Genomic DNA, 13,627 nt, shown 5'->3' on the forward strand with positions numbered 1-13,627 from the left:
CACTAATACATCATGAGTAGCCCGTCCTAGGTGAGTTAGAATTCGGGCATGCTCAGTTGGGCTCAGGGTTTGCTTTACCAGGGCCCACAGGTCCCTTGATTCTGCATTATATCCGTGCATGTCGAGGTCACTCCGTGAAATCGGAGCTCAGGGTTAAGTTGGGTTTGTGGATCCCTTTCAACTTATTTATCTTAGCCTTTTAACTCTTCAATTTGTTTTGTTTGAGTATCTATTTCTTTATTGTATCAGGCAAGTATTATTACATAAGCTAGTTCTGTTTTTATTTTTATTCTGACTATCGCACCATTCCTCTGTTAGGTGAGTCTTTTTTCTACTAAGAAATACTAATTGATAATGTTCAGTATGAAATGGCTTTCAATGGAAAGGGTTAACTCCTTTATAGATTTGTAAGAAGACCTGATGTCATTACGTGACTTCACTTAACCATGTGGAAAAAAAAATATTTTCATCAGGAAAGGCAGCATTTGATTAAACTCCAAAAATTTTTAACTTCTTATTCAAGTACTTGCCAAAGATATATATATATTTTTAATTGATTTAAAACGAGACCACACATTTGTTTACTGAAATTCAATTTCGTCATCAGCCTCGGTCAACACAAAGCCAGCCATTTTAACTAAGTCGTCTATCGATACATTTCTCAGAGGTCCCAGTGGAACTCTTTCTTTAAGACGTCTACGGTTTTTAATATGTCCTCCTTCTGTCAATGAAAGCCCTAATTTAATGGAGTTTTTCTGCCAACTGGACAGGAGTGATTTTATTTTAAGACTGCAGTGGAATTTTTCTCATAATTTAAAATCTCAGAAATTTTTTTTTTCTTTCAGCACCTATTTAGTACGCTACTTTTTTTTTGTCTTTTCCATAAATAGAGAGAAGTCTGGCACGTAGGCTGTGGACTGCTTTTCGTTAGCTCAATTGTTCCAGCCTCAAGGTCGTGTTATTTAATATAATATTTTTTTTGAATCCTTTTGAATCCATCTCAGTTGTTTTGCTGTGCCTTCTCTGAATGTTTTCTTTCAACAAGTAAGTGAGCATGTCAAATCCTTTGTTTTTTAACCACCGGGACCATGTATTTTTTTCTTTTTTTTTTACTCAACAAACCTATCCTTTGTGCATTTCCTGGCTCCGTAACTTATCATCCGAATATACGTAATTCAATCAGGTTCACACTCTTAAACTTCCCACATACAGGACAACACTACCAAGTGTTAAAAGAAACTTTCATTCTGTTTGAAAAAGTGGGTGGAGCTAAAACAAACCACAACTCCCCAGCTTTTTTCTTTACACAGTACAAATCACACAAGCATTTCTCATTTAAAACAAGCATTCATAAGAGTCTCTTTTCTTTCCTAATAATTTTGGGATCCATGATTGTTCATCTATCCCTATTTAGCTCTAACTATCCCTACTTTCCGTGTCGCCGCACGAATCTACTGGGCCTCAAACCCACAGAGACACTGGGCTTCGAACCCAGGCAGGCTCTGGGCTTTGAACCCAGGCAGACTTACCTATTCTAACCTATCTTTCCAAGTCGCCTCTTGGTTTGCGTCACTGCGCAATTTCCCGACCTCTATCTCTATTCTAAGTTTGAAAGGTATTCACCAGATTGTCCTGGAACTCGTTCAGACACTATCTGAGAACCAGCGAGTGGCTAAACTTTCCTCAGACTTTTGAAACCAGGGGAAACTGGAGCAGTATTGATATCATACTGACTCCAGTGGCCACTTTCCCCTCGTCTTGTCCAAGGCTCGTCTGGCTCTTAATTCGAAAATTTTCGGCAGTCGTCCGTTGTGATCCCACTTCTGACACCAAATGTAAATGTGGATTATTTTACCTCAATCTGGTTCAGCAAAATTACTGAAACGAATACCGTTTGTGCTTTAAACAAAGCAAGCTTTTATTTAAAAAGCAAATCCCGATCGGGAACCTTATCAGACAGAAGGAATGCAAGTCTGTTTAAACGCACCCACTTCCTACGGACAAAGTGACGTTACATTGTAAAGGCACGATGGTTATACATTTTTGGCAAAAGTTAACAAGATAGGGCTAGAGTGACATCCTAGTTCAGCCTATCTCTTTTGATCCCTCTTTCCCTTTGTCCACTCATACGCCGACCTAAGTATGGTCTGATTTTAAACAAAGACCTTCTGTTAATGTTTCAGGTTAATAACATGATTTAATAAGACCTTGAGGTTTTTCTGCAAGCTGTGGGTTTTGTTTCAATATGTGTTAGTGTTGCAACATTTCGCAGTCTCGAGTCTGAGATGTCATGGCTATTCCTCCATGAATTCTTTGTTAGCTTATAATGTCCCTATACAATTTCCACGTTCTCAACTTCAATGTCTCTATACATTTTTAAACATTCACATTGTGCTGACATGGATTGAGAACTGGTTGTCAGACAGGAAGCAAAGAGTAGGAGGAAATAGGGACTTTTCAGAATGGCAGGCAGTGACTCGTGGGATATCGCAAGGTTCTTTGCTGGGGCCCCAGCTGTTTACAGTGTACATTAATGGTTTAGACGAGGGGATTAAATGTTGTATCTCCAAATTTGCGGATGACACTAACTTGGGTGGCAGTGTGAGCTGCGAGGAGGATGCTATGAGGCTGCAGAGCGATATGGATAGGTTAGGTGAGTGGGCAAATGAAGTATAATGTGGATAAATGTGAGGTTATCCACTTTGGTGGTAAAAACAGAGAGACAGACTATTATCTGAATGGTAACAGATTAGGAAAAGGGGAGGTGCAAAGAGACCTGGGTGTCATGGTACATCGGTCATTGAAGGTTGGCATGCAGGTACAGCAGGCGGTTAAGAAAGAAAATGGCATGTTGGCCTTCATAGCGCGGCGATTTGAGTACAGGGGCAGGGAGGTGTTTCTACAGTTGTACAGGCCCTTGGTGAGACCACACCTGGAGTATTGTGTACAGTTTTGGTCTCCTAACCTGAGGAAGGACATTCTTCCTACTGAGGGAGTGCAGCGAAGGTTCACCAGACTGATTCCCGGGATGGCGGGACTGACCTATCAAGAAAGACTGGATCAATTAGGCTTGTATTCACTGGAGTTCTGAAGAATGAGAAGGGACCTCATAGAAACGTTTAATGTTCTGATGGGTTAGACAGGTTGGATGCAGGAGGAATGTTCCCAATGTTGGGGAAGTCCAGAACCAGGGGACACAGTCTAAGTTTAAGGTGTAAGCCATTTTAAACCGAGATGAGGAGGAACTTCTTCACCCAGAGAGTGGTGAACCTGTGGACTTCTCTACGACAGAAAGTTGTTAAGGCCAATTCAATAAACATATTCAAAAAGGAGTTAGATGAAGTCCTTACGACTAGGGGAATCAAGGGGTATGGCGAGAAATCAGGAATGGGGTATTGAAGTTGCATGTTCAGCTATGAACTCATTGAATGGCGGTGCAGGCTAGAAGGGCCGAATGGCCTACTCCTGCTCCTATTTTCTATGTTTCTATGTTTCTATTAATAGCAGATTCGAACCCCTGCAGTCACTTGTGAACTCGCTGGTGGCTCAGCAGGTTGGATGAGGTCGTGAATCCCATCCCACATTCGGAGCAGGTGAACGGCCTCTCCCCAGTGTGAATTCGCAGGTGTATCAGTAGTTCGGATAAGCAAGTGAATCTCTTTCCACATTCAGAGCAGGGGAATGGTCGCTCCACAGCGTGAACTCGCTGCTGTGTCAGCAGGTGGTATGACAGAGTGAAACCCTTCCCACGGTCAGAGCAGGTGAACGGCCTCTCCCCAGTGTGAACTCGCTGGTGTGTCCGCAGGTCGGATGAATGAGTGAATCCCTTCCCACTGTCGGAGCAGGTGAACGGCCTCTCCCCAGTGTGAACTCGCTGGTGTGTCCGCAGGTCGGATGAATGAGTGAATCCCTTCCCACTGTCGGAGCAGGTGAACGGCCTCTCCCCAGTATGAACTCGCTGGTGTGTCCGCAGGTCGGATGACACAGTGAATCCCTTCCCACAGTCGGAGCAGGTGAACGGCCTCTCCTCAGTGTGACCTCGCCGATGTGTTTCCAGCTGGGACTGGGAGTTGAAACGTCTGCCACAATCCCCACATTTACCCGGTTTCTCCCCAGTGTGACTGAACTTGTGTCTCTCCAGTTTGGACGATCGGCTGAAGCCTTGTCCACACACAGAGCACGTGTACCATTTCTCCTCACTGTGAACGGTGCCTTCTGCCTCCATGGTCAAAAGCTGATGATATTCCAGTCGCGATGTAGCGAGTGACTGTCAGATCTTGAGGTGATGTTTGGTTTGAGCTTCCAGTGACAAATCCTCCCCTTTTAACACGCTGTAAAATGAATTTCAAACAGGAAAAAGGGAGTGTGAGAGAGAACCCACAAAAACACAAAGGCAGATTGTGAAATTGAGCTTAATGAATCTGGTCACTTGTTGGGCCGGCACTAGAAAAAAGTGACCATGAAAGCTGCCGGATTGTCGTAAAAACACATCTGGGTCAGTACTGTCCTTCAGGGAAGGGAACACACCTCCCTCGACAGGCCCACATGGGAAATTGTTGTTCCCACTGGGCCCAGAAGTACTGGGGGTGAAACCCAGCAGCTTCTCCCCCTCTCCATCCAGCTCAAACTGATGTAACAAACAGACCCACCCAGGAGGCCAGTGAGTGACTTCCACATCCAGCGCCCACCTGATACAGAGCGGCTGGGAATTGCTGGGCCTGCTGTATAAATGTCAGTTGTTGTTTTCCTGGTGTGGGGGAGGTGCTGCCTCAGGGGTTGCTGGTGCCGGGCCCAGTGGCTCTGACTCAGGGCCCGAGAGCCGCACTCGGTGTTGCCCGGGGCCTGAGAGCCACGCTCGGTGTTGCCCGGGGACGGAAAGCCGCACTCGGTGTTGCCCGGGGCCCGAGAGCCGCACTCGGTGTTGCCCGGGGCCCGAGAGCCGCGCTCGGTGTTGCTCGGGTCCCGAGAGCCGCACTCGGTGTTGCCCGGGTCCCGAGAGCCGCACTCGGCGTTGCCCGGGGACCGAGAGCCGCACTCGGTGTTGCCCGGGGACCGAGAGCCGCACTCGGTGTTCCCCGGGGCCTGAGAACCACACTCGGTGTTGCCCGGGGACTGAGAGCCGCACTCGGTGTTGCCCGGGGACTGAGAGCCGAACTCGGTATTGCCCTGGGACTGAGAGCCACACTCGGTTAAAAATGAGGCAGAAAAAAAGCAGGAAACTATAGACCAGTTCGCCTAACATCTGTGGTTGGGAAAATGTTGAAGAGTTCATTCTTAAAGAAGCAGTAGCACGACATTTGGAAAAGCATAATTCGGTCAGGCAGTCAGCATGCATTTATGAAGGGGAAGTTAAGTTTGACACATTTGCTGGAATTTTTTGAGCATGTAATGAACAGGGTGGATAAAGTGGGTGTGGTGTATTTGGACTCCCAGAAGGCATTTGACAAGGTGCCACATAAAAGGTTACTGCACAAGATAAAAATTCACGGGGCTGGGGATAATATATAAGCATGGATAGAGGATTGGCTAACTAACAGAAAACAGAGAGTGGGGATAAATGTTCATTCTTGTGTTGGCAATCAGTAACTAGTGGTGTGCCGCAGGAATCAGTGCTGGGACCCCAACTATTTACAATCTATATTAACGACTAGGAAGAAGGGACCGACTGTAACGTAGCCAAGTTTGCTGCCGATATAAAGATGGGAGGAAAAGCAATGTGTGAGGAGAACACACATAATCTGTAAAAGGACATAGACAGGCTAAGTGAGTGGGCAAAAATTTGGCAGATGGAGTATAATGTTGGAAAGTGTGAGGTCATACATTATGGCAGAAAAAAAATCAAAGAGCAAGTTATTATTTAAATGGAGAAAGATTGCAAAGTGCTGCAGTACAGCAGGAGTTGGGGGTACTTGTGCATGAAACACAAAAGGTTAGTATGCAGGTACAGCAGGTGATTAGGAAGGCCAACTTAATCTTGGCCTTTATTGCAAAGGGGCTGGAGTATAAAAGCAGGGAAGTCTTGCTACAGTTATACAAGTTATTGGTGAGGCGACACCTGGAATATTACGTGCAGTTTTGGTTTCCACATTAATGAAAGTATATACTTGCTTTGCAGGAAGTTGAGAGAAGGTTCACTGGGTTGATTCCGGAGATGAGGGGTTGACTTATGAGAAAAGATTGAGGAGGTTGGGCCTCTACTTATTGAATTCAGAAGTACGAATGAGAGGTGATTTATCGAAACGTATCAGATAACAAGGGGGCTTGACAAGGTGGTAGCAGAGAGGATGTTTTCACTGATCGGGGAGACTAGAACTAGGGGGCATAATCTTAGAATAAGGGGCCCCCCATTTAAAACTGAGGTGAGGAGTAATTTCTTCTCTCATAGCGTTATAAAGCTGTGGAATTCGCTGCCTCAGAGACCTGTGGAAGCTGCGACATTGAATATATTTAAGACAGAGATAGAATTGTCTTAACTGATAATGGAATAAGGGGTTATGGGGTGCGGGCAGGGAAGTGGTCCTGAGTCCATGATCGGATCAGCCAAGATCGTATTAATTGGTGGAGCAGGCTCGAGGGGCCGTATGCCCACTCCTGCTCCCATTTCTTTTGTTCTTATTTTCTTATATAGTGGGTGTCTGGTATGGGAGTGTGGATTTGCCTCTGTAGCTGTCCATCTCTGGTATGTGGATGAGGGTTTTACTCTGCATGTTAGTTTCTGATACGAGAGGTGGATTTTATCCTGTACCTGTCAATTTCTGTTAATTGCATGTGTGTTTCATTCTGTATCAAAAAGGGCCACATTACAACATAATTCTAAAAGGACAAAGAGTGTTTAAAAAACAAAAGCCTGAAAGCTCTGAGTCTCAAAGCGAGAAGCATTCGTAATAAGTTGGACGAATTAACTGCACAGATAGCTGTTAACGGATATGATGTAATTGGGATTACAGAGACATGGCTCCAAGATAACCAAGGCTGGGAACACTACATTCTGTGGTATTCAATATTCAGAAAGGATAGCCAGAAAGGAAAAGGAGGTGGGGAAGTGTTAATGGTTAAAGAGAAAGTTAATGCAATAGTAAGGAAGGACATTGGCTAGGATGATGTGGAATCTACATGGGTAGAGCTGCGAAACACCAAAGGGCAGAAAACGTTCGTTGGGGTTGTGTACAGACCACCAAACAGTAGTAGGGAGGTTGGTGATGGCATCAAACAGGAAATTAGTGACGCGTGCAATAAGGGTACAGCAGTTATCATGGGTGACCATAACCTAGATATTGATTGTGCTAACCAAACTTGTAGCAATACTGTGGAGGAGCATTTTCTGGAGTGTATAAGGGATGGTTTTCTAGACCAATATGTCGAGGAACCAACTGGAGAGCCGGCCATCCTAGGCTAGGCCTTGTGCAACGAGAGAGGATTAATTAGCAATCTGGTCACGCGTGGCCCCTTGGGGAAAAGTGACCATAATATGGTAGAATTCTTCATTAAGCTGGAGAGCGACACAGTTAATTCAGAGACTAGGGTCCTGAACTTAAAGGAAACTTCAGTGGTATGAGACGTGATTTGGCTGGGATAAACTGGCGAATAATACTTAAAGGGTTGACGGTGGATAGGCAATGGCAGACATTTAAAGATCACATGGATGAATTATAACTACTGTACATCCCTGTCTGGCATAAAAATAAAACCGAAAAGGTGGCTCAATCGTGGCTAACAAGGGAAATTAGGGACAGTGTTAAATCCAAGGAAGAGGCATATAAATTGGCCTGAAGAAGCAGCAAACCTGAGGACTGGGAGAAATTTAGAATTCAGCAGAGGAGGACTAAATGTCTAATTAGGAGAGGGAAAATAGACTATGAGAGTATGCTTGGAGGGAACATTAAAAACTGACTGCAAAAGCGTCTATAGATATGTGAAGAGAAAAAGATTAATGAAGACAAATGTGGTCCCTTGGAAGTCAGAATCAGGTGAATTCATAATGGGGAACAAGCAAATGGCAGACCAATTGAACTAATACTTTGGTTCTGTCGTAACTAAGGAAGACACAAATAACCTCCCGAGGATCTAGGGGAAGGAGGAACTGAGGGATATCCTTATTAGTCAGGAAATGGTTGGAGGGAAACTGATGGGACTGAAGGCCAATAAATCCCCAGGGACTGATAGTCGGTATCCCAGAGTAGTTAAAGAAGTGGCCCTAGAAATGGTAGATGCATTGGTGTTCATTTTCCAGAATTCCATGGACTATGGACCAGTATCTATAGATTGGAGGGTAGCTAATGTAACCCCACTTTAAAAAAAAAGGACGGGGAAAGAAAACAGGGAATTATAGCCTGACATCGGTGGTGGGGAAAATGCTGGAATCAATTATTAAAGATATAATAGCAGATCATTTGGAAAGCAGTGGCAGGATTGTTCCAAGTCAGCTTGGATTTATGAAAGGGAAATCATGCTTGACAAATCTTCGAGTGTTTTTTGAGGATGTAACTAGTAGAGTGGATAAGGGAGAACCAGTGGATGTGGTGTATTTGGAATTTCAAAAACCTTTCGACAAGGTCCCACACAAGAGATTATTGTGCAAAATGAAAGCACAATGTATTGGGGGTAATGTATTGACGTGGATAGAGAACCGGTTTTCAGACAGGAAGCAAAGAGTAGGAATAAACGGGTCTTTTTCAGAATGGCAGGCAGTGACTAGTGGGGTGCCGCAAGGTTCAGTGCTGGGATCCCATATATTTACAATATATATTAATGATTTAGATGATGGAATAGAAGGTAATATCTCCAAGATTGCAGATGATACTAAGCTGGGTGGCAGTGTGAGCTGTGAGTAGGATGCTAAGAGGCTGCAGGGTAACTTGGACACGTTAGGTGAATGGCAAATGCATGGCAGATGCAGTATAATGTGGATAAATTGAGGTTATCCACTTTGGTGGCAAAAACAGGAAGGCAGATTATCAGAATGGTGATAGATTAGTAAAATGGGAGGTGCAAAGAGATCTGGGTGTCATGGTACATCAATTCACTGAAGGTAGGCATGCAGGTACAGCAGGCAGTAAAGAAAGCAACTGGCATGAAGGCCTTCATAGCGAGGGGATTTGAGTGTAGGAGCAGGGAGGTCTTACTGCAGTTGTAGAGGGCCTTGGTGAGACCACACCTTGAGTATTGTGTACAGTTTTGGTCTCTTATTCTGAGCAAGGACGTGCTTGCTATTGAGGGACTGCAGCGAAGGTTCACCAGACTAATTTCCGGGATGGCAGGACTGACATATGAAGAAAAACTGGATCGGCTAGGCTTACACTCACTGGAATTTAGAAGAATGAGAGGGTATCTCATAGAAACATATAAAATTATGACAGGACTGGACACGTTAGATGCAGGAAGAATGTTCCTGATGTTGGGGAAGTCCAGAATCAGGGATCACAGTCTAAGGATAAGGGGCAAGCCATACCGGACTGAAATGAGGAGAAACTTTTTCACCCAGAAAGTGGTAAACCTATGCAATTCTCTGCCACAGAAAGTTGTGGAGTCCAGTTCGTTGGACATAGTCAAGAGGGAGTTAGATGTGGCCCTTAAAGCTAAGGGGATCAAGGGATAGGGAGAGAAAGCGGGAGTGGGGTATTGAAGTTGCATGATCAACCATGATCATATTGAATGGCGGTGCAGGCTCGAAGGGCCAAATATCCTGCTCCTGCACCTATTTTCTATGTTTCTTTCCATTCTTGGTGTGTGATGTGTATTTTGCGCTGTATCTGTCCATCTCTTATGTGAATGTGAGCTCTACTCCAGACCCGTCATTCTCCAGTATATTAGTATTGTTTTACTGTGTACCACCAATTCCTGATAGAGTATTCGTTTTACTTTTTAACTGTCAATTTGTGTTATGGAGGTGAGTGTTTATGCTGACTTGGTCGGTCTCTGGTAAATGAGTCTGAGTTTCACTCTGCATCTATCTGTCTCTGCTATGAGTGTGGGCCTTTCTCTGTATCTCTGCATTTCTGTTATGGGTGTCTGGGTTTTATTCTGTACCTGTGACGTTCTGACATGTGATTGTGGGCCTCACTCTATACCTGCCAGTTTCTGCTTAATTATGAGTGGACTTTCCTTTGTCCATGTCAGTTTCTGGAATGAAAGAGAGGTCTTTACCCTGTACCTGTCAATTACTGATTTGAGAGTCTGGGCATGTCACTGTATGTCAATTTATGTTATGGGAAAATGGATTGTAATATGTCAGCCTCTGATATGTGAGTGTGGGTTTTATACTGTACCACTCAGTCTCTGATATGCAAGTGTGTATATTTTTCTGTAACTGTCAGGTTTTGGCGTGTGTTGAGGTTTAATCTGTGCATCTCAGTTTCTGTTATGTTAGATTGTACCTATTTGTTCCTGCTACTTGATTGTGTGTTTTAGACTATACCTGTCAGTTCCTGCTATGTGAATGTGGAATTTACTCTGTATTTGCCAGTCTCTGGTGTGTGAACATGAGAATCAATTTTACTTTTAACCTGTATTTCTCTGATATGTGAGTGAAGATTTTGCCTTCTCCATGTCATTTTTTCTGATGTGTGGTTGTGGGTTTTGATCTGTCCCTATCAGTTTCTGCGATGCAAGTAACAATTTTACTTACTGCCTTTCAGATTTCCGATATGTGCATATGGGATTTACACTTTACCTGTCACTCTCCGATATGCAAGTGGGGATTTTTTTCTGTTACTGTCACTTTCATATATGTGTGTGTGTGTTGTATACTGTATCTGTCAGTCTGTGGTACAAGAATGTGGGGTTTATTCTGCACCTGTCATCTTCTGGTATGTTCGGGGGGTTTAAATACTGAATCCGTCAGATTCTGAAACATGAATATGGCTTTTGCTCTGTACCCATCAGCTTCTGATATGCGAGTGTGGTTTATACGTTCTATTGGACATTTTTTCCGATAGATGATTGTCTTTTATTCACTACCTGCCGGTTTCTGGCAAGTGTGTTTGTTTAATGTACCTGTCAGTGTGATCTGTTTCAATGGTGAAACAGCATGTGTTTATACTACTCCATGTGGCTGTAAGATTCGCAATGTAACTCTGCCACTTCGGATCACTGTGGAACTGACAGCTTCTGCTGCTTGTGACAACAGGATTGAGGCCGGTTATGTGTCTCTGCACACTGTGAGTGATAATCTACTTACTGTGTGTGAGAAGGAGCTGCCTGCACTGTTCCTTGTGTTCCGGGTGGAGGAAAGCTCACATTTGTTCTGGCTGAAGATTTTGCTCTGAGAATAATAATTCGAGAACATTATTAGTTCTAAGAGGTGGATGCGGGGGAGAATATGAGGGAGCAACAATGTATCTCTCGACCACCAGCAACATGGTTCTGGAGAACTCAGCTCACCGAAACAATATAACTGGTCTTTAAAATATCTTCTCCCACACTCCTCTCCTGGTGCCTGCAAAAGATGCACTTTGTGAAATTCCCCACATCCTCACTGTCAGGCTGTGTTTCCACTGCTCACTATCCAAGAACAACAGACACGGTTAGATTGGAACTGAATCAGGAACATTCACTACTGATTTGGGGAAAGAAAGCAGCAATGATTTGAAAGACCGAGATGATTTACTTTCTCTGCTACCTTACACTGTTCACACAAAGCCCGAGAATGGCCTCCCCTTTCCCCCACTCACACCATGTCCCTGAATTAGTTCCTGATCCACTCTGCCCCTTACACACAGCCCCCGAGGGAACTAAAACAGGAACGTTCATGACTGGTTTGGAGAGAGAAAGCAGCAGATTGTAAATAGCAGATTCTGCCCATTCTGTGTCCCTTACCCTGGACACACACTATCCACACACAGCGCGAGAATGGACTCTCCCTTCCCCCACTCACAGACACTGATTCTTGGTCCACTCTGCCTCTTGCACACAGCCGCTGACACTCCCTGAACTCCCCCCGGACTCAGTGCCGATCTCTGAGCCGATCTGCGGACCCGTTCTCAAAGCACGGCGCAGCTTTAAGGAGGCTGCTGCTCACTGCCTTACCCCGGGGCCGCGATGTCTCCATTCCTGGCTGTTTAAAACCATCTTCTTCCGCTCACTGAGTGAATGGCGATCACAGGCAGGGCTGGGGGAGGGGAGGGTGCTCACTGGAAATTGACACAGGGGGCGGTGCTGAACCGCGCATGCGCAGATCTCTGCAATAATTCAATCTTTCAAAACCAAAGTGCACTTTTCCCAATTTACTTTTATCAGAATATGGAACTGGGTCTGGGGGGAAAGGACAGAGAATGATTAAAGCTGCAAGCCTTGTTCCTTGGAGATGATCAATTTGGGATCATTCCGTGCAGGATGTTTCTCTCCATGAGACCGTCTTCACAAAGCAATCCTGCAGCAACATCGGAGGGACGAGGGAGTGGGATTGTTTGCTGGGACCGTGCAGGAGTTAATATCTGACAGAAACAGTCCGAGATCAGTTTAATTAGAGTAAAACACTCGGTCACTGAGAGTAATACCGAAGTGGATAATCAATGGGCTATAGTGAGGGAAAAAATTAATTCAATAACTATTCATAATGAAGTAGTACTCGGTAAAATAATGGGACTAAAGGCAGACAAGTCACCTTGCCCTAATGGTTTACATCGTAGGGTCATAAGAGAAGTGGCTGCAGAGATAGTGGACACATTAGTTGTAATCTACCAAAATTCCCTGGATTCTGGGGCAGTCCCAACAGATTGGAAAACTGCAAATGCAACGCCTCTCTCTAAAAAAGGAGGCAGACAAAAAGCATGAAACTATAGACTAGTTAGCCTAACATCTGTTATTGGGAAAATGCTGTAGTGCATTATTAAGGAAGCAGTAGCGGGACATTTGGAAAAGCATGATTCAATCAAGCAGAGTCAGTATGGCTTTATGAAAGGGAAATCATGTTTGACAAATTTGCTGGAATTCTTTGAGAATGTAATGACCAGGGTGGATAAGGCGGAACCAGTGGATGTGGTGTATTTGGATTTCCAGAAGGCATTTGATAAAGTGCCACATAAGAGATTACTGCACAAGATAAAATCTCATCAGGTTGGGGGCAGTACATTAGCATAGATAGAGATTTGATTAACAAACAGAAAACAGAGAGTCGGGATAAATTGGTCTTTTTACAGTTGGCAAATGATCATCAGTGAGGTGCCGCAGGTATCCGTGCTCGGTCCTCAACTATTTACAATCTATATTAATGACTTGGAAGAAGGACCGAGTGTAATGTAGCCAAGTTTGCTGATGATACAAAGATGGGTGAGAAAGCAAATTGAGGACACAAAAAATCTGCAAAGGGATATAGACAGTGTAACTGAGTGGGCAAAAATTTGTCAGAGGGAGTATACTATGGGAAAAGGTGAGGTTATCCATGTTGGCAGAAATAATAGAAAAGCAAATTATAATTTAAATGGAGAAAAATTGCAAAGTGCTAAAGGACAGAGAGACCTGAGGGTGTTTGTGCATAAAACACAAAAAGTTAGTCTGCAGGTTCAGGTAGTCAGGAAGGCAAATGTAATGTTGTCCTTTATTGTATAGGGGATAGAATGAAAAAAAGAGAAGTCCTGCTACAAGTGTGCAGGGTATTGGTGAGACCACACCTGGAATACTGTGTATTTAA

The 13,627-nt window shown here is 44.2% G+C and overlaps 1 long non-coding RNA gene across 1 annotated transcript; it reads right to left on the minus strand.

Annotated features, from left to right (window-relative positions):
* Positions 1 to 3,884: 3,884 nt before the first annotated feature.
* Positions 3,885 to 12,107, minus strand: LOC139250111 (uncharacterized). Its single transcript, XR_011591268.1, has 3 exons — positions 12,025 to 12,107; positions 11,177 to 11,260; positions 3,885 to 4,331 (listed from the first exon to the last, which is right to left on the minus strand). It is a non-coding gene; the product is annotated as an uncharacterized lncRNA (long non-coding RNA).
* Positions 12,108 to 13,627: the final 1,520 nt, after the last annotated feature.

Source organism: Pristiophorus japonicus, unplaced genomic scaffold (genome assembly GCF_044704955.1).
Source record: "Pristiophorus japonicus isolate sPriJap1 unplaced genomic scaffold, sPriJap1.hap1 HAP1_SCAFFOLD_35, whole genome shotgun sequence".
NCBI lineage: Eukaryota > Metazoa > Chordata > Chondrichthyes > Pristiophoridae > Pristiophorus > Pristiophorus japonicus.